General features: G+C 40.9%; 1 non-coding gene across 1 annotated transcript; it reads left to right on the top strand.

The window, feature by feature from the left end:
- Nucleotides 1–11116: 11116 nt before the first annotated feature.
- On the top strand, nt 11117–11223 carry LOC148293829 (small nucleolar RNA R71). Its single transcript, XR_015836891.1, has one exon. It is a non-coding gene; the product is annotated as a small nucleolar RNA R71 (small nucleolar RNA).
- Nucleotides 11224–19439: the final 8216 nt, after the last annotated feature.

Raw genomic sequence — 19439 nt, 5'->3', positions numbered from 1 at the left:
TTTCAGGTACCATACCGTATAGGTCAGCAGTAGAGTGATCCTTGTGGAACTCTATGAGGAAGGACAAACCGTTGGCCGAGAATTGGGGGTCCCTTCCACGGTAAACGTCGACGGTACCCTCGTCTGGCCCGTCTGGGGCCGCAGCTTTCGCCTCATTGGGGGTGTTTGCTACCCCACAGGGGTTCTTGTCTTGCCGAGGACGCCATACTTCCGTACCCTTAGTGGCAGGTTCCTTGGTTACAAAAGTGCTAGCTAAGAAAGACGGCCGTACGTCCGCAACTGTCGTCTCCTTCAGGCGTTTGGAACCCTCGACCTGGGCTGACTGCGCCTTGGCCTACTGAGCCTGCCTTTGCATCCTTCTTAGTTGGGTTTTTGTCAACGGCTCTGTCCTGCCTCCAGGCCGTGCATGGTACCAGCGATCATCCTGCACGGCCGGAGGTTTGAAGGTCTTGATGTGTCTTGGGGCGGCCTGGGCCTCATGGTTATCCAAGATACTGGGAGGACGTGCCCCCAATCGATCGAAAACGGCCTTATGGAGCCGTCGGTGGCCGTGTTGATCGGCGAACCTCTTCGCGATCGGTCGAGAAGACTCTGTGGCCTTCCTCTTGTTCTCCTGTGGCCTGGCTCGGCCGATCTCATCCTTGCATCGGTCGCAAAACACTAGCTCTGGTTCGGGCAATAACTCCTCTTGCTTGGCCGGCATTGTTGTTGTTGACGACGAGCCTCCTACCGCGGCCTTACCAGGCCGATGCACTTCCCTGTATTCGGCCTGAAACTGGCCGTTCACCATGTTGATGACCGGCGGAGGGAACGGTTCGGCGTCAACCTTCATGACGGCCTTCTCTGAGAACTGGAGTTTCTTCTCATCTATCAGCTTCTGAATAACGTCCCGTACAACAATACAGTTGTTCGTGCTGTGGGACCAGGAGCTGTGGTACTTGCAGAATGTCTTCCCTTTGAGTTCCTCGGCCTTTGGAATCTTATGACCAAAAGATAATTTAACCTTCTTTTCGGCCAATAGTAGATCAAAGACAGCCTCAACCCTCATCAGGTCGAAGGTGTAGGCCTTCGTTTCTCGGGCCGCAAACTTGGCATCGTGGATCTTGGTTCGGCTGTTGTCGGTCTTGACAAGTTCCTTACAGATGAACGGTTTGTCTAGGCTGACTTTGGTTGAGCTTATTTCAATCTCGCCGTCCTTGGCCTCGACTAGGCCGTCTGCCTTGGCGTAGCAGACAATGGGGTTCTTGTAATACGTCTCTTTTGAGGCCGTCTTCTTCTGCATCTCCTCTTTTAGCAAGGAAGCGTACCGATCTACTTTGTTCGCCATGTCGTGCATGTCTCGGAATTCGATCCCCTGAAACTTCTTCCGATACTCAAACTCTAACCCTTCTTCGGCCATTTTGACGAACTCCCTTTCCGGTAGGTTCGTTCGGCACTAGTTCCTGCACGTCTTAAATCGCTGCAAGTAATCACGGGGTGTCTCGTCTACGGCCTGACTCATCCTTGCCAGCTCGGTTATGGTTATCTCCCGATTAGTCTGGTAAAAGTGTTCATGAAAGATCCTTTCCATGTCGGCCCAGTCCCTTACCGAATTCAGTAGAAGGTTTATAAACCAGGAAAACACCACGCCGGTTAGGGAATGAACGAACAATTGGAGTTTTTGGGCATCTGAGTCAGCCTCCCCACATTGGGCCGTGAAACGGCCTATGTGCTCGATGGAGGAGGTATGTCCGTCCCCGGAGAACAACATCATTTGCCGAACCTCTTCGGCTTGAAGACCCTGAGGGGGCGGCTCCAGCTGGGCTGCAAACGGTCGCAAGACCTGTTGTGCATCGTTCTGTGGCCTTATCTGCTGGGCCATTTAAACGATGGGCTCGGCCGCGGTGACTGAACCGAACTGCACTTGGTAAGCGTTATGGGCTTGGCCAGAGTGCGTGTGGTCTACCTGCCGCAAAGGCGTGGCCACCTGTTGCCGGTTTGGACCACTCTGGTAGTGGGAGCCTGAGTACGTCTGTGTTGTCGTCGGGACGGCCGAACCGTACTGAAGCTGGGAACCCGACGGGAATATCGGCGTCTGCAATGGCTGCACTACGGCCATAGTTTTATGGTCGTACTGCTGTAATGATGCCGTGGACGCGTTGGGGCCAGGCTGCGTTTGGACGGCCAAAGTATGGATTGGACTGAGTTGTTGGGCCGCGGAATGTGTGGGGCTATTCTGCCCTAATGATACGGCCAAAGCATGGATTGGGCCGTACGGCGTTTCTGCTGGGTAAGTTGGGCCGGGATTTGCCCATGTCTGCTGGGACTGCCCCCAGCAATTCGTCGACGGCAGAGAATGCTGACCGTAGCCTGACGCTGGTGCGCGGCCAGTGGCGCCGAGGCTGCTGCTTTCCCTGTAGGGCTCAATCCTTTCGCGCTCTTGGCTTCTCTGCCCGGCTCTGGGGGGTGTAGCGGGCGAAGTTATTGGCATCCTCTCCTGAAAGAGCGTCCGTAGTTCTGAGGAAAATTTGTCCATTGTGGCCATAGAGGATGTCTCTATCCTGTGGGCCTGCTTAGCCATCAGATCCTCCACCAGAGCTTGTTCTTCCATGGACTCGGCTATGCAAGTGACCGTCATTGGAGCGCTGGCCGAGGTGCTGACTATTTGCACGGTCTCAGCAATATTTGATGTGATTAATTGCAAGTGGACAATATCGCTCAAATTAATATAGTAGTAAGTAGAGTATCGTTCCAACAGGGATCAAGTAATCTATTAAATACTAGAGTGATTTATTTCTAATTATATTTGAATTAAACGAAAAGAGAATTATGATGATTAAAATCTAATTAAGCAAGCAAAATAAATTGAGATTACGGAAATAATGTAAAAGATGAAAACAAAGATGATAAAGCACTAGGGCATCGATTTCACCTAGCTAATCCCTCCCAAATCCTTCTAGCTTGTTAATCCTAATTACCTAACATGTTGATAATCATTTTCCCTAACCTCACTAATACTCTCTTCCGAGTTATATTAGTTGTATTCCTTACAGTCAACCCACTCTATTCATAGTTATGGATTTAGATAGCTAAGAACCCATTAAGATTTGTGGAAAACAATGAAGATTACACAAACCATAACCTAATCTTCCGAGTCGGCTATGTAATTTATGGTACTTGTTACAAGAAGCTATTTACTAGGAATCTCCTTCCGGTTTCAACCTAATTCTTCCAATCATACAATTAGTGGCCAATTAATTGAAAGCATTAAGAACGGTAACAAGCACTCAACATGTATAGATAAATAAAATTAACAATATCAAAGAATTTGAGTATTCATAGCTAGGCTACATCGTAGCCCTAGTAAAAGGAATTAGTTCATGAAGGACTTATTGAGAATCTTGATAGTTGATGAAGACATGGAAGGCACCGAATTCTCCAAGTAGAATGCCAAGGTTGCGCAAGCTCTCTTCGTATTCTCCTTTGGATATTTCGGCTATGAGTATGAATGTGTAGGAATTTGATGGTGGGTAATTCGATCGGTCCTTTGAACAATGACCTAAACTCCCTATTTATAATACTCCTACAAATCCTACCTATCTAAGGTATAATTACAATTATTATAAAAGTAGGATTCCTTCCAAAATAGGGTCTTTTTTATTTCTCCTTGCTTGACTTGATAAGACTTGAAACATCTTGAATTAGGAAATTTGACAACATTCCTTGTGACAAAAGGAATGACTTGGCTTCTTGACTTGATTAATCTCCAATCTTCATCTTCTTGCCCCTTTTTACCTCAATTTCTCAAATTTCACAATTCCTTCACAAATCTCACAAAACTAATTAAAACAACCAATTTAATCCAAGGAAATTAACAAATAGATAAGTAAAGGAGGCATAAAATATATATAAAATATGGGCTTATCAAATACCCCCAAACCTATCTTTTGCTAGTCCTCGAGCAAAACTAAAAATAAAAAATAAAATAAAACAAACAAACTAAACTAAACCACTTTCGCAGGTAATCTCGATGGCATTTAGCATGTGCCACAAGCCTTTAAACCTCTAGGTGTCCCTAGTATAGGAGGAGTTGTGTCTCCTGAGGGTTTACCAGTCACGACACCCACAAACGCTCCTTGCAAAACAAATTCGTTAAAACAATACTTCCAACAAACTAATAATAACCAATGAATGTCAATCACAATTCAAAAACTAAAGTTATGCCACTACAAATAAAATGCACCATAGTGTAAAGTGTAAAGCCAATACTTCAAGCATTCGAACTTAAAGATAACCACACTCGGCGTGTGTACAAATTCGCCTCGACTCTATGCCTCACTGGATAACACTCAATTTTCTCACAGAACCTAGGGTTGCACTCTTACCCCGCATATGTGAATGAAGTTAGGTGAAGAAATCAAAATATAAGACACATATGCATCCAAATGAATAAAAGGAAATTTCTAAAAATAGATCTCATGGAAAGGAAATCAAATACTAAGAACCATAGATGAAGTACATACCTCCACTTTTGAGTAAGAAGTCCCCAAAGATCCATTAGGTCTTTACTATGGTTGTAATGAAGGGCTAGGTTATGGGTTATGAAAGAAAGGATAGGAAAACTAGAACTTGAGACATACCAAGGCATTTATCGTGTTATAAGGCTTGGCTCTTCAAATTTACTTCACAAAGGCGTCCAGGATTTTTGATATGCTTTATTATTTTATTTTTTTTCTCTTTCTTTTTCTTTTTTTCTTCTTTTTGAATATATATCTTCTTTATTTTTTTCTTCTATTTCCTTTTTCTTTTTCTTGAACTTTGAGCACATATTTCCTAGGTACACGCACCTCTTTTATTGATGTAGAGCTCAACCTTCATCTTTGTCTTCATGTGCCATGGCATCTCTCAAGTTATAGGGTATGGCTAAAAATAGGGTGAGAAGGGGTAATAAAAAATTGTGGGTGATGAAAGAAAAGGCTTAGTGTTTGGCTTCAAAGGGTTGATGGCACACACAAAGGGTAGGACATGAGGTTTTATTTAATGGTTAAAACATGCATAGCCTAACATCATCTCTCAAGGTCCATCCAACTCAAAAGTAAAAGCATAAGATGACTCATACAAAATAGAGATTAGTTTTTAGTATTCAATTTAAAAGCTTAATGAGATCAATCTAATAATAAGAAGGAATGAAAATAGCTAATAAGAATAATCTCAAATACTCTCTCAATAAATGGCAATTTGGCTCAAGTATTTCACAATGGTAGTCTCCACTATTTCTCCACAATCATCCAAGTATAGCTACCTTGTCCATCAAAATACTTGAAGCATGGCTATGTGAAGTGCTATAATTATGATGCATAAAATTTCATGGCAACACTTTAGTTAAAGAAATATAATTAAACATTACATATACATCACTATTAGTAAGAGAAAGTAAAAACTTTAACAAATTTTTATTTTTTAAAAAGTTAAAGGAATTTTGTGATTTTGTAAACAAATATGCATGAATTTATGAGTTCTAATCGCTTATGAACAAAGAAATTTCATCAAAAGGAAGAGGACACACCTGGAATAGCTCCTAGAAATCTTTGATCGCGAATGTAATAGATCGGAATTGATTTGGAATGAAATCAGAAAATTCTGGAAAATTGACCTTTAGTGACGAAAAATTTGATGAACACTGTCGCTGAAAACCTTTAGCAACGAAAAATCTGATGCACAGTCGTCGCTAAAACCCTTTTGTGACAAAAAATCTTCATATTTCTGGGCAATTTGCAGCTAGCCTTTTTTGGGTTTTAGGCCACTTTTTTAGCTTCAAATCCTCCTAAAACGTCATGTAAACAACTTGAGACCCCCAAACCTGTTTCAAATCATCATAATAACCATTCTAAACATGTTGGTGGCTTCAAATTTACATGAAAAACAACAAAAAAGAAAAGAGGCAAAAATATTGATTTTGACCAAAATAAGAACATAATACCCTCTTTTGCTATTTTCTGGGTTTTAAAGTCATCTAATGACCAAAACTACATCTATAACACATCTGGAACATGGTCCAATCATCTTGGGGCTAGAAAAAATCGAAAAAAAGTTCTTTGAAACACAAAAATCCTTTCTTTGGAACATAAAATCTGTTTTTTTTCTTTTCTTTATTTTCTTTATGACTCAAAACTCTAATAACAACAAAAATAACAAAATAACAAAATTCCACACCCCCAAACCTAAACTAAGCATTGTCCTCAATGTTTAAAGTAAATGCATGTAACAATTAGTAAAGGCATAGAAGGATGGAAAATAAATTGAAAAGAAAGGAACGAAGGTACCTAGTTGGGTTGTCTCCCAACAAGCGCTTGGTTTATAGTCGCTAGCCCGACTTTTTGAAGATGATCACTTGGGTTCATGGAGAGCAAGGGTCTCCTTTTGGTGATCAAAATTTGCTTCCAAGTATGGCTTCAAACGTTGTCCATTCACCTTGAAGATAGTGCCGAGAGCATCATGTTGAATTTGAATAGTACCATACGGAAATATTTGCAATACCGTGCAAGGTCCAGACCATCGAGACTTGAGTTTTCCGGGAAAGAGTCGAAGACGAGAGTTGTAGAGAAGAACTTTTTGGCCCACATAAAAATCTTTCCGAATAATATGTTTGTCGTGCCATTTCTTAGTACGTTCTTTATAAATCTTTGCATTCTCATATGCATCATTCCGGAACTCATCCATCTCATTCAATTGCACGGTTCTCTTTTCACCGGCGGCTTGCATGTCGAAATTAAGTGTCTTGACAGCCCAATAAGCTTTATGCTCAAGTTCCACGGGTAAGTGACAAGCTTTCCCAAAGATAAGTCGAAAAGGGGACATACCTATGGGTGTTTTGTATGCCGTTCGATAGGCCCATAGTGCATCATCCAATTTCAAGGACCAATCTTTCCTAGAGGCACTAACCGTCTTTTCTAAGATGTGTTTTAATTCCCTATTCGAAACCTCTACTTGCCCACTAGTTTTGGGATGATAAGGAGTGGCAACCTTATGTGTAATACCATATTTAGCAAGAAGAGAATTAAAAGAACGGTTACGAAAATGCGTACCTCCATCACTAATTATGGCACGCGGAGTACCAAAACGAGTAAAGATGTTCTTTCTTAAGAATCCGAGCACACTCTTGGCATCATTGGTAGGCAAGGCCACGGCTTCAACCCACTTAGAGACATAATCAACGGCTACCAAAATGTAGAGATTGTTGTAAGATGGTGGGAAAGGTCCCATGAAGTCAATTCCCCAAACGTCGAATATTTCAACCTCCAAAATGTTGGACAACGGCATTTGATCTCGGCTAGAAATATTCCCGGTTCTTTGACAACGATCACAAGCTTGGACAAATGTATGAGCATCCTTGAATAAAGTTGGCCAAAAGAATCCCGATTGGAGTACCTTAGCCGCTGTTTTGGTGGCTCCGAAATGACCTCCACATGCTAGTGAATGACAATGATGAAGAATACCAACCATCTCGGACTCATTCACGCATCTTCGGATAACTTGATCGGGGCAATGCTTCCATAAATAAGGATCATCCCAATAATAATACTTTACTAGTGAGAAGAACCTTTTCTTTTGTTGAAAAGTCATGTCGGGTGGAAGGACATTACTAGCCAAATAGTTGACATAGTCGGCATACCAAGGGGCAATGGAAGATTGGATGCTGAAGAGTTGTTCGTCGGGAAATGTCTCAGCTATAGGTATGGCAGCAGCTAGTTTTTCCTTGTCTCTATCTTGGATCAGCCGAGATAAATGATCATCCACGACGTTTTCAGACCCCTTTTTGTCTTGTATTTCCAAATCAAACTGTTGTAATAACAATACCCATCGAAGCAACCGTGGTTTTGCATCTTTTTTTGATAATAAATACTTCAAAGCGGAATGATCGGTGTAAACAATTACCTTAGAACCAATGAGATAGGAACGAAACTTGTCTAATGCAAAGACAACGGCTAGTAGCTCTTTCTCGGTTGTGGCATAATTCAATTGGGCATCTTTGAGAGTTCGGCTAGCGTAGGAAATCACATGAAGCAATTTGTCTTTCCTTTGGCCTAAAACAGCCCCTACAGCATAGTCACTCGCGTCGCACATAATTTCGAACGGTACTTCCCAAGTTGGTGCGATAATGACTGGAGCGGATGTAAGTTTCTCCTTTAGAATCTTGAAAGCCTCCAAGCATTGATCATCAAAGTGGAATGTGACATCCTTGAGAAGGAGATTGCATAATGGCTTCGTAATCTTTGAAAAATCCTTAATGAAACGACGATAGAACCCGGCATGACCAAGGAAGCTTCGGACTCCCTTCACGGAGGTAGGTGGTGGCAAATTGGCAATAGTATCTATCTTGGCTTTGTCAACCTCAATCCCTTTGGCTGAAATCTTGTGCCCAAGGACTATTCCTTCTCTTACCATAAAATGGCATTTTTCCCAATTCAAAACCAAATTAGTTTCTTCGCAGCGTTGTAGAACCAAGGCTAAATTTGAGAGACAAGAATCGAATGATGACCCAAAAACAGAGAAATCGTCCATGAATACTTCAATAAAGCGCTCCACCATATCAAAGAATATACTCATCATGCAACGTTGAAAAGTAGCAGGGGCGTTGCACAAACCGAATGGCATGCTTCTATAGGAAAAGGTACCAAAGGGGCAAGTGAAGGTAGTCTTTTCTTGGTCTTCGGGCGCTATTGGGATTTGATTATATCCCGAATAGCCATCTAGAAAACAATAATAGGCATGGCCAGCTAACCTCTCCAACATTTGATCAATAAACGGCAAAGGGAAGTGATCCTTACGAGTTGCGGTGTTGAGCTTCCTATAATCAATACATACACGCCAACCGGTCACGGTCCTTGTAGGAATGAGCTCGTTGTTGTCATTCTTTACTACCGTGATTCCTCCCTTTTTTGGCACTACTTGGACTGGGCTTACCCAATTACTATTCGAAATTGGATAAATAATTCCAGAATCGAGAAGCTTGAGAACTTCAGCACGAACAACTTCCTTCATATTTGGATTTAGCCATCTTTGATTTTCTACTGTTGGCTTGAAATTTTCCCCCAATACAATTCTATGCATGCATGTAGAAGGACTAATCCCTTTAATATCCGCAATGGTCCACCCAATAGCTGTTTTATGCTTTTTTAGAACTTGAAGTAATTTTTCTTCCTCCTCTTCAAGTAACTCAGAGTTAATAATGACTGGGAGAGTTTGAGCTGTACCAAGATAGACATACTTTAAATGCGAGGGTAGTGGCTTTAAAGTGAGGGTTGGTGCGACAACGGTGCTTGGGACGGGCTTGGTGGCGGCGGCACCAAGTGGCTCAAATTCTCGGTGGAAGGGTGGTTTGTACGACGGTGTAGCTTCCAGCAAGTTCACCATTTCAAGCATGCGTGGCTCCTCGTTTACAATCTCTATCTCATGGACCAAACTTGCTTCTAATGGATCTTTCGGGTACTCCACTTTGAATTGTCGTCGAACAACATGATCTATAACCTCTAATTGGAAACAATACTCTGAATCAATGGGGTATTTGGCTGCATCAAAAACCTTGACTTCCACCTCTTGATCAGCTACTAGTAGGATCAAAGAACCTTTTTCTACGTCAATTAATGTTCTTCCGGTAATGAGGAATGGGCGGCCTAAAATAATTGGAATGTTGACATCTTCTTCCATATCCAAGATAATGAAGTCAGCTGGAAGTATGAATTTATCCACCTTCACTAGTACATCTTCAAGAATTCCGTGAGGATATGTAAGGGATCTATTCGCCATCTGCAAAGAAATAGTATTTTTCTTAATTTCTCCCAAACCAATTCTTTTAGCAATAGATAAAGGCATTAATTTTATACTAGAACCTAGATCACATAAAGCTCTTTGAAAAGAAATAGTGCCAATGGTGCAAGGAATAGAAAAACTCCCTGGATCCTTTCGCTTAGGTGGTAATTGCCTTTGTATTGCTGCACTGCACTCCTCCGTCAACTTCACCGTCTCTGTGTCTTCCAAACGCCTCTTTTTGCTTAAGATGTCCTTGAGGAACTTTCCATAGTTCAGCATTTGGTCCAGTGCTTCACCAAATGGAATGGTAATTTGCAATTTCTTAAAAATTTCAAGAAATTTGGAGAATTGTGCATCCTTCTTATTTTTCTTCAGGCGTTGTGGGAAAGGAATCGATGGAACATAGGATTTTGGGGTGAGATTTGTGGATGCTTGCTCATTGGTCTTCTCTTCCAAATTTATTGTCGTTGTTGCTGAATTTTCGGTGGAGCTTCGGGCATTTTCTTCAGCTTTTCCCGTATCTCTCAACTGCTGGTGGTGTTTTTCTATGTCCAAATCTATAGCGGTTTTGATGGGTCTCCCATTTCGAAGTGTATTTGCCTTCGCATGCTCTTGATTTTTCGGATTAACCTCATATTGGCTGGGCAAAACTCCTCTTTCTCGTGCCGTGAGTGCACTCGCCAATTGACCCATTTGAACTTCTAAATTTCTAATGGAAGCGGCTTGATTTTGTAGGGTCGTCTCAGTCTTGCTCATGAATTGATTTGTATTTGTGGCGAGTTGTGCGATTATGTCTTCCAAGTTATTTTTCTTCTCTTGTGGTTGAAAACCTGGTGGTTTTTGTACGTTCTGATTATTGCTCCATGAAAAATTGGGGTGCCTTTGCCATCCCGGATTGTATGTGTTGGAGAATGGATCATTGCCGGGACGTCTATAGGTATTCACCATGTTGGCTTGTTCTTGCAAAAATTCTGGAAAATCAACTCCATGAGGACACGATATGGTGGCATGACCGGGAACAGCACAAATGGAGCAAATCTCTTGTGTTGGTGCTCTCCCATTCATAGCAAGCAAGGCGTCCAATTTACTAGTTATAGCGTCAACCTGCTCTTTAGAAGCAAAAGCATTAGAACTACCAATTTCATAAATTCCGGCACGCTTACCTCTTGTATCAGAATGCTGTGTTTCGATTGCTAGCGTATCAAACAAGGTTTGACATTCAGTTGGCGTCTTGTTCTTAATAGATACACCTGCATAGTTATTCACTGCAGCCTTACTCGAAACGGTTAGTGCCTTATGAAAAATACGCATGAGAACTAAAGTAGGCAAACCATGGTGAGGACACTGTATTAAAAAATTATTGAAACGTTCCCACGCTTCTGAAAATGACTCATCGGCCTGTTTACTGAATTGCATGATTTTATCCCTTAGTGCATCAGTTTTCTGAGTCGAAAAGAACTTCTCCAAGAACTTGTTTTGTACCTCTGTCTAGCTAGTCAATAATCCAGGCCGTAAGGAGTTTAGCCACATCTTTGCTTTATCTTTCAATGTGTAGGGAAAGACTTTCATCCTGAGATGTTCTTCAGTGACTCCCTCTGTCAAAGCCATGTTAGAAACCATGTTAAAAATATCTCTAATATGAGCTAAAGGATCTTCAGAACCAGAACCATGAAAAGAAGGCATCATATTAAAGTGAATATTTTTCAATTCATAATTCCTGGCAGCTGCAAGGAGAACGATGCTTGAAGGTGATGTCGGAATTGTTGGGATATCAAGGTCTCCCATTGTTTCATTCAGTACAAGGGCCATCTCTTCTTCTTGTTGTTGATTCTTCTTTTCTCTGTCTTGTTTTTGTTTCCTACGAATTGCTTGACGTTTTTGTTCAATCTCAGGTTCCAATTCAACTAGTTGGCTAGTTGAAGAACGGGTACCAGTCATTCACTGTATGCTCAGAAACGAAGTTGTTGTACCTGCAAACAATGACAAAGGATTGTTTAAATAAGGAGGAGATAATAGAATAAAAGAAGGAAACAAAACCCAAATAAAATTGGAAAGAAATTTTAATTGTAAAAGGAAAACAGAAAGTTGAATGGAAATAGAAATTGAATTCCTAATGGCTGCGTGAAAAAAATTTTGTTGCTGTTTTTTTTTTTTTTTTTTTCTTTTCTCCTTTCTTTGCCACTGGGCTTCTTTCTTTTTGCCTTTTGTTTGCTGATGGTTTGAAGCTTTTCACGTTTCCTCTTCTTTTTTTTTGATTTAAAATGAATTCAAATTGAACTCAAAAAGTACCTAAAATAAAAAAAAATTAACTAATTAAATATTCAAGGTATAACTAGAAAATAAAGCGCACTAATATAACAGACTAAGTCAATCCCCGGCAGCGGTGCCAAAATTTGATGTGATTAATTGCAAGTGGACAATATCGCTCAAATTAATATAGTAGTAAGTAGAGTATCGTTCCAACAGGAATCAAGTAATCTATTAAATACTAGAGTGATTTATTTCTAATTATATTTGAATTAAACGAAAAGAGAATTATGATGATTAAAATCTAATTAAGCAAGCAAAATAAATTGAGATTATGGAAATAATGTAAAAGATGAAAACAAAGATGATAAAGCACTAGGGCATCGATTTCACCTAACTAATCCCTCCCAAATCCTTCTAGCTTGTTAATCCTAATTACCTAACATGTTGATAATCGTTTTCCCTTACCTCACTAATACTCTCTTCCGAGTTATATTAGTTGTATTCCTTACAGTCAACCCACTCTATTCCTAGTTATGGATTTAGATAGCTAAGAACCCATTAAGATTTGTGGAAAACAATGAAGATTACACAAACCATAACCTAATCTTCCGAGTCGGCTATGTAATTTATGGTACTTGTTACAAGAAGCTATTTACTAGGAATCTCCTTCCGGTTTCAACCTAATTCTTCCAATCATGCAATTAGTGGCCAATTAATTGAAAGCATTAAGAACGGTAACAAGCACTCAACATGTATAGATAAATAAAATTAACAATATCAAAGAATTTGAGTATTCATAGCTAGGCTACATCGTAGCCCTAGTAAAAGGAATTAGTTCATGAAGGACTTATTGAGAATCTTGATAGTTGATGAAGACATGGAAGGCACCGAATTCTCCAAGTAGAATGCCAAGGTTGCGCAAGCTCTCTTCGTATTCTCCTTTGGATATTTCGGCTATGAGTATGAATGTGTAGGAATTTGATGGTGGGTAATTCGATCGGTCCTTTGAACAATGACCTAAACTCCCTATTTATAATACTCCTACAAATCCTACCTATCTAAGGTATAATTACAATTATTATAAAAGTAGGATTCCTTCCAAAATAGGGTCTTCTTTATTTCTCCTTGCTTGACTTGATAAGACTTGAAACATCTTGAATTAGGAAATTTGACAACATTCCTTGCGACAAAAGGAATGACTTGGCTTCTTGACTTGATTAATCTCCAATCTTCATCTTCTTGCCCCTTTTTACCTCAATTTCTCAAATTTTACAATTCCTTCACAAATCTCACAAAACTAATTAAAACAACCAATTTAATCCAAGGAAATTAACAAATAGATAAGTAAAGGAGGCATAAAATATATATAAAATATGGGCTTATCAATATTTATCGGCGAGGTTGACTCAGGAGACTCATAAGTCATTTCGACTGTCTTGTTTTTGTGCTTTGCCTGCGACCTAGTTTCCACCACAAGGTTCCGACAATGATATAGAGGTCCCACCGGGCGTGCCAAAAAGTGTTGGCGTTCGCGAATCTCACGACCTGGTGCTCCGGGCTAAGTGGGTCTGCGTCAACACAGGTCGTCCTTCTTGGGTTTGTGCGATTGGATGCACGGGTGTGCCAGCACGGTTCACCGTGCGTTTGAGGGTGATATGATTGGTTGGATATATGAGTGATGCGCCTGTTTGAGTCTAACTTTTAATCAAACGATTGTGGCCAAGAGAGGAACTGATCTCGGCCGTTAGGTTCACGGCCTGAGCTACAAGGCCGTTGATGGTGGTGCTGATGGTGGTTTTAGGTGGTGCTCCGACGCGTCGCTGGGTGGCGATGGTCGTATGATATATGGGATGAACGAAAGAGTAACAAGGATGGTGCTCCGACGCCTTGAAAATCAAGGGTCGTGTGACATATTGATGAATTGATTTTTTTACAAACTGCCACTACTCCTAAGAAAACAAGTAAATGTATTGAAATGGCATTACAGGAATGTAAATGACAAGAAGTAAATGACAGAAAAATGTACTCTACTCCGTGGGAGGCTTGTGTTTGGTGTTGAACCCTTTGAATGTAGTTCGAGCTTGGTATTTATAGGAGGAGCTCTGAAGAGACAATTGAGGCTGAAACTCTGCATGATGGGCCTGATCAGAGCAAGTGGGTAGTCAAATCGGCATTTGGGATCGTGAAGCATGGTGGTGTGACCCCATAAATCCCGGTCGCCGCCTTGATCGTGGGTTCTGCTTTGGCCGTGGAGACGCATTTAATGCTCTAGTCTGATGGTTGGTGGGTTAACCTTACAAAATCGTGGGATTTTCACACCTAATCCCTGATTTTACTCACCGCATCTGACTTCAATCACGTCCCCCCTTTCTTGGCTCATTAATGCTCTTTGTGGATCATGGGCTTTCTATTGTGATCAGAGGCACTACTTCATTCAATGAAGCGTGGGGCCATGATGCCATGTGGCGATATCACTTGATTCTCCTACTTTGGCCGTGTATCTGAGCAGGTGCATGAAAGAAAACGAACAACACCCTGCCATGTTTGCCTTTCCTAGGCAGGTGCCAAGGCTGAGAGGAAGTTCCCTCGGTCGGCTTTCGCGGCCGAGATTTATTAGGCACAAACAAGCTGGAGAACTTGGTGAAATTCAATTATAAAGTAACTAAAAATGGAATTGGACTAGTATTAATTATACAAAAAGAGCCATATTAATGTCCACTTGCAATAAATATAGTTCCACCAAAATTCAAAGCTGAGTCAATAAGGGACTATGGGCTTCATGGGTTCGTCCACGCAATAAGGCCTAGTGCCCAAGACATAGAGTCATGGGCTATGCCCATTAAAATATGTTGGGCTGTCAAGTGCAAGTCTCAAGCCCAATGAACTTGTCCATTGAAAATTCAATTGGCAAAGTGGTGCAAAGTCTCTGTTTGGGACTGGTTGAAATTGGACTGGGTCAGGCCCAAGAGTCGACAAGTAAATTAACATTGAGCCCAATCAGTGGGCCTAATCAATAAAGTCGGATAGAAGCCCAAAATCATAAAGGTGGCCGAATATCTACATGTGGCTGCGTACATTAATCTGGCCGAGCATATCAATACGACCGAGAGCATAAAAGCGGTTGAATGACTAAAAGGGGCCGAAAGTGTAGATACGATCGAATGACTAAAAGCGGCCGAATACATGAAATCAACCAATGTTTAAATAAGGAGAGAGAGAATTCGTAGGAGGATTTTCTCATAGGTTACAATTCAAATATAGAAGGAATTATGCCAGATTGATGGTCAACCGAAGTTATTGTGGGAGAGCTCAAGATGGAAGGAAAATCAAATCAAATATTATTATTCATATTAAATCACATGCATGAGACAAGGGATTGAAGATATTCTGGAGCAATTATGATTGATTTGAAGGCCAATTGACGACCGACCAAATTGAGACGCACCGAAGCCCCTATAAATACCAAGCTTATAGAAGAGAGAAAGGACCCCCGACACAACACACAACTTGTCATTTTACATTCTCTTCAATTTCTATCCTAGGAGTAGCATAATGTAGCCATAGCCTAGTTCTTATTTTTTCCACTCTAGTTTCCGAAGATTTCAATTATGCCTTTATGTTCTTGTTCTTGTTTTTCAATTCTATTTCAATTACAATAATTTCAATTCATGTTATCTTCACTGTTATTCGTAATCTAGTTTACTTTCTGCCCTTTACTTTACGCACTCGCATTTCAATTATTTAATTTATGCAATTTACTCTACGCACTCGAATTTCAATTATTTAATTTATGCAATTTACATTACGCAATCGTCTTTACATTCTTTATTTTACGCACTTTAAATTACGCACTCGTCTTTAAATTATTTATTTTTAAGCACTTTACTTTTCGCACTTGTCTTTTAATTATATTTAAATTCAAGCACCTTTTACTTTACGCACGTGTTCTTCGTTTCATTACATTTCACCTTCAATCTTCATCTCCACCCACTCCACATCATTTGGTTGCTCACATAAAGCCTTGACTCCGAGGTAGTGAAAGAACCTAGGCCGTGAGGAGGTTCCTGGCTCGGCCGAACAATCGTTTGCTTAAAGTCAAATCTCGGACGCAACACATCCATACATTCCATTCAAGCCCAAATTCGGGGCTTGGTGGTGGCACGCCCCGCACTCAAAAAAGAAGAAGGACCAAAAACTTCTTCAATCGGCCTACCGGGCCGAAAAGAGGGAAACATAATTTGGCACGCCCAGTGGGACACACTATATGAGTAATCAAAATCAATGGAATTATTCCTACCAGCCGACGAGCTATAGTGGCTATAATTCTTATGGCTCGAGTAGCCAATCCACCGCCCAATATGGTAACCACAACCAAAATGGCCAATATAATTGTACACATCAAGGTGGCTATAACGGCCAGTACGATTCTACATACCAATATGGCTCAAGTAGTCAATTTAGTGGCCAATATGGTGGGCACAACTATGTTGGAGGATTTGGTGACCAATATGGCGGGCACAATTATATTGGCGGATATGATCTTATGAACCAAAATGGTTCGAATGAGCAAAAAGGCTTTGGTGGTCAAACCAGTCAAGGTGGCTATAGCGGCCAATACGATTCTACATATCAATATAGCTCTGGTAGCCAATTCAATGGCCAACATGGCGGAAACAACAATCATGGAGAAAATAATATGATATATCAAAATTATGCGAATGGCCAACATGACTATAATGGCCAGTACAATCAGGTGGCCGGAGGGCAATACACTTACCTAGATGCCCAAAATAATCCGGCCAATATTTATGATCAACCTAGTTATGGCTCCCACCAAACGAATCATCCTAATGGCTATGATGGTCAAAATGTTCTTAGCGTGAGTGGGAGGCCATATGTTGACCGCATGGAAAAAGAACATCAAAATTTCATAAAGGAAACATCTAAAGTGAAAGATGTATTTATGGAGATGGCGGATGGGTTTTATGCTTCCAACAAACTTTTGATCCAAGGTTTGCTTGAAATTGCCTCGCGACTTGCGGTTGAAGAGCAAACTCTTAATCACAATCTTAAATCTCAGCCACAGCAAGAAAATCATCAAGTGACTACAATACGGTCACTTGTTCTACCTACCTATGTGGAGGAAAATGAGGTTGGCCGAAAATATATAAAGGAAAAGGATGTGGATGAATCAGCCTTGGAATTCAGTACTCCGACCCATTTACCTTTTGAAAACCTCATATTGGTTAAAGAAGAGGAAAGTCTCGGTATGGTTGTAGTCCGGCCACCCATTTCACCAACTTTCCTATAGGAAAATGAAGTTAGTCGGGAATATGTGAATGAGAGAGAAGTGGACGAGTCAGCCCTAGAGTTGAAAACTCAAATCGACTTTCCTATTGAAACTCTCACGTTGGTTGAGGAAGAAAGATTCCCCCAAGAGAATGTGATCCAACAAGCGGTCGAGGTTGAATACCAAAATATGACCCAACTTGATACATCCATTCTTGAAATTAATGACCAACAATATCAAAAAGAGAAATGTCTGAACATGACCCAACCTGAAGTAGTCATAATAGACATGGTGGTAGGGGACCAATCAGATGTGATTAGACCACAATTAGAAATGGTCAAGTTTATCAGACCCCAACAGAAGGCCAAGTCCGGCCAATCAAGCGGACTTGGGGGGCAAGGAAATTCGGCCAACATAAAGGGAAAAAACAGTTTTGGTCGTACCAAGGTGACTGGGACACCAATTTACAGCTTGCGCAATCGCGAAATCCATACCGAAAATAAGAAGGGGTCATGACTTGGAATTAAGCATGGGTGGCCACCCCCTTGGTCTCCATAAAAATATTATTTTCAACGGCCGATACCCAAATAAGTAGGCCGACAATATTCCCAACAAATGTCATGTTAGTATTATGGCTATATAAAAAATGAAAGAAGTAAAGAACTTGTTAGTGATTTGGGCACTGCAAAAGTTCATAGACAAAAGTGGCCACATTAGTGTCAGCCGTCAAAAGTTTCTTCTCAATCCAAGAACAGCCGAACCAAAGTCTATTATTTTGGCCGCAAATTATTTTTATGAAGAAGATACATGCAAAGGTGTTAAGCCGAAATTACGGCCTAAACTTAGAAGCAAAATAGTGGATAAAATTTGATACTATTTTCTTCAAAAAACAAGAAATTTAGTCATATCCAAAGCCTAAAATAAAGGCTGAAATTTATTGATGGAAATCAAAAGTTCATCAACTAAATAAAAGAGAAATAGTTTGAGGTTCAAATGCAGCCTAGTTATAAAAATACAGAAGGGTCATAAAAGGACCATGACAGGGTTTAGAGATGCTTTTGGATGGCCGTTTTGAAGTTAACCCATAATTCGGCCCTTGCGCTCATCAAGGTCTTGTAGTCGTCTTCCTTCTCTTGGAAATCGGCATGTTGCTGCATAAACTTTTCTAGTTCGACCTGATGTGGCCGAGAGTCCTGAACCGCATTATCAATCTTGGCTAGGATGGTTGATTTTCTGGCCTCAATCTTTTTCTGCTCCTCCTCTAGTTTGTCCAGTTCTTCTTTTCCCTCTTGGCAGATATGTAGGTGGGCTTGCAAAATATGGTTAGTTGATTGAATCTTTTCAGTCAAGGCTTGGCCAGCATTGTACTCTGTAACAGCTTGGTTGTAGGCCTGGATGCCCTCAGCCAATTGCTTCATGAAACCCTTGATTGTGGATTCGTCCTCAGTTGGGAAAAAATGGGCATCAACGAGACTTTGAATGGATGAGCAAAGACGAGCATGTTGAGCTTCATTAGCTAAATCGGCATAGTCTTTGTCAAGAATAGTTTGGACAGTCGCTTTGGCCGCAATATTTAAGGAAGAGTTGTATGAAGAAGTGGTAGCGGCCTTTGCTGCAGCCAAGTAATCTCTCATGCCTTGAAGTGATTCCAATATAGCCGCTGAGGGGAGTGTTTCCTGCCAAAGGTGCATAACATGAGCAACATGATGGCCGTCGAGCATTCACATAATATATATAAATATATATTTTAAAACAAGTACCTTTTTAGGCTGCAGAACACTCATTTCATGTGTTGTAAGTGCGGTAGTGTCTTGAATAGGTAGAGCAAATTCAACTTCGACTGGAGTCTGTGATGAAGCTATAGTTTTTGAAGTCCTAACGTTAATTTCCTGCCGGAAAAATCAAGGGTGAGCATCCATAAGGGATAAAGGAGGAGGTTTGATTAAGAAAAATGTCTACCTGCGTTGTATCCTTAACTATTTCAACCACATTGAAAGGGGAGACATGTTTGCCTGGGTGGTCATCAGCTAAGGCCGCAACAACGGCCTCATTAATCTCAGCTATGACAGTGTTATCGACCGGCAAATCAAATTGATCTTCGGTCTCAAAG

The sequence above is a fragment of the Prunus avium genome, chromosome 6 (assembly GCF_965620075.1).
Source record: "Prunus avium chromosome 6, drPruAviu1.hap1.1, whole genome shotgun sequence".
NCBI classification, from domain to species: domain Eukaryota; kingdom Viridiplantae; phylum Streptophyta; class Magnoliopsida; order Rosales; family Rosaceae; genus Prunus; species Prunus avium.
This window is presented reverse-complemented; position numbering and strand designations above follow the sequence as displayed.